Below are 2,691 nucleotides of genomic sequence, written 5' to 3'. Positions count from 1 at the left end.
TTCGAAGAATACACAAGAATAAAGTGCGAACTTTCATTACGTTTACTGGTATCTAATCTTTCCCATGCTTAATCATATCGAATATTATGGATATTATTGCAACGTCACATCATGTTACTTCAAAAGTGACGCTGATGACCACATTGATTTACAATTCTTCATAGTATATTAATTGTGGCAAATTCACAGCAACAGAACGCACCAGGATACCACAGACTGTGTGTTACGTGTCATGGGGACGTATGGTTAAGTTGAAACTCTTAGGTTAAACGCCAATGTTTTGTGTTCTATTTCACGGAGAGAAATAGTGACACGTTACTCTTTTCATTACCTTACATATATTTATTACACTTGTTTATTTAGTCTTTAAGTGATCATTACGAATTTTTCGAGTACGTAACTGATTACTAGTGTTTTCACAAAGCTGATTTCCGATTCAGTGCAATGTGTGAGTATACAAATGCGAACTTGAGGGATGTCTATTTGAAGTAGAGATTTTTGAAACGAAAGAGCCTCTTTAGGAGAATATCTCAAGCAATTGATGTTCATCTTTCGGAGAATGGAAGTTTGACTGTAAGAGACCTAGGAGGACGACATCACCACCATAGGACCCAATTCTTGATGAGTTACCGACGGCCCTAGTGCCAGCGTGAGGCTAGTAGCTGCAGCGTGTAATGCTGACCCCATGACTGTCTGTCGACTGTTGCGTGATAACGTGCTGCATACGTATCATTTACAGCTGTTAGCTACTTATTTTCTTGCACTAGTACAGATTTGTTTAATGTTTATTCATCAATGTTTCAGCACCTACTCTAGTATAACTGTGCTGTTTACGGGTGGGATGTAGTTTCAACGTTATCAGATTGCAATCTTTTACAAATTCAAATGGCTCTGAGCACTATGGGACTTAACATCTGAGGTCATCATTCCCCTAGCACTTAGAACTACTTAAACCTATCTAATCTAAGGACGTCACACACATCCATGCCCAAGGCAGGATTCGAACCTGGGACCCTAGCGGTCGCGCGGTTCCAGACTGAAGCGCCTAGAACCGCTCGACCACAGCGACCGGTAATCTTTTACATTTACCACGTATGTGTGGGCTGACATGAATCCTCACGCAACCCTTGAAGGATGTTATCGAAAATGATTTTCTGCTTAAGTCTGTGCCACTATTTTGGTGACTGTTTATTAGAGTCTCATGTTCTTCCATCCACGTTCAACGGACGAACTTGCAATGCTTTCTTAGATGAGACTCTAACCAGTTTGCTGAAAAATGTGGTTTTATCGGAGAGAAGCAGAATGTAGTTAACGCATTACGGAGCTTCTCCTCATTTGTGTTACTGCTCATCGGCTTCTAAATAACATATTCCGAGACATATGGCTAGAGCATGCTGGACCAGTTCCGTATGCGTGGGGGCATGACCCCGTTCCCCGAAACCCTCCAAACTTATTTTTTGCTATAAGCTTGTGTATTTTCACACGTACCAATTTACAAACATCACACATCTACCCTGTTGAAAATAAAGTAGCATGAAAGCTAAAAATGACAAGGAATTCTAGAATTTACAAGCACATTTAATACACGAAACTTTTCAGAGGCCTACCTATGTGGATGGGCTTCCTTTCTGACCGGCTTAAGAGAACAATCAATCCAGATAAAGGTGCAGATTCGTAGGCTGACTGTACCTTCTGCCAACAACAAATCCGACACTCATTATGAGACTTCAGGTAGAAGCGATAAACCACAGAAAGTTGAGTAAGCCAAGAAAAAATGGAGAATACGATCCAAAAAAAAAGAGAGAAAGAAAGAGAAACAGGAAGACTGATTTCCCAACAATACGAGAAATTGACAGAAAGACATAGTATATTATGTGATTATATGAATGCGAGGACGTCCGAACGAACAGACACCACACATTCATATTGGTCTCAATAGGCGATGGACACACCACATTGAGTGCGGATGCACAATTACGTCGGACCTCCTGAGGGAGTCTCTAAGTAGCGGGCATAGACACGGACAGGCCACGCGCGGTAGCCGCGCGGTCTTAGACGCCTTGCCACGGTTCGCGGGCTCACCCCGTCAGGGGTTAGAGTCCTCCCTCGGGCATGGGTGTATGTGTTGTCCTTAGCGTAAGTTAGTTTAAGTTAGATTAAGTAGTGTATAATCCTAGGGACCGATGATCTTAGCAGTTTGGTCTCATAGGAACTTACCACCACCACACGGACAGGGAGTGCGGATAGGTGGTGTAAGGTGAGAATATGGGTCGGCCGAGAAGCGTCCCGAGATAGTCTGTGTAGTTGCGATAAACATTGTGTCCGGGTGGCGCAGTGGTTAACGCAACTGCCTAGTAAGCAGGAGGTCCCTGGTTTGAATCCCGGTCTGGCACACATCTTCACTCGTCGCAGCCGATGCAGCACGAAGTCCTAGTGCAGCTGATATCAATATCCCCTTCCCCTTCCTTTCACCCCCTTCCACCTTCAGTTTAAATAATAGAAAGAAATAGAGCGTACCCTATTCACACGCTCTCATAGGGCACAGTCTGCAGACAAGTGTTGACGAAACTGACAACGTTGAGTGTACACTTCGATTTTATATTGTGTAAATTATGACGCTGTCAAAGTTGTGAGAGTTTGTTTCTATTATATTTCTTTACTAATTACACGTTCTTCTCAAATTTCCGTACG

The 2,691-nt window shown here is 42.9% G+C and overlaps 1 non-coding gene across 1 annotated transcript; it reads left to right on the top strand.

The window, feature by feature from the left end:
• Positions 1-2,320: 2,320 nt before the first annotated feature.
• Trnat-agu (transfer RNA threonine (anticodon AGU)) lies at positions 2,321-2,394 on the top strand. The gene has a single exon. It is a non-coding gene; the product is annotated as a tRNA-Thr (tRNA).
• Positions 2,395-2,691: the final 297 nt, after the last annotated feature.

Source organism: Schistocerca cancellata, chromosome 4 (assembly GCF_023864275.1).
Source record: "Schistocerca cancellata isolate TAMUIC-IGC-003103 chromosome 4, iqSchCanc2.1, whole genome shotgun sequence".
In the NCBI taxonomy this organism is placed as follows: Eukaryota; Metazoa; Arthropoda; class Insecta; order Orthoptera; family Acrididae; genus Schistocerca; species Schistocerca cancellata.
The sequence above is the reverse complement of the archived record's forward strand: the minus strand, read 5'-3'. Positions and strand labels throughout refer to the sequence as shown.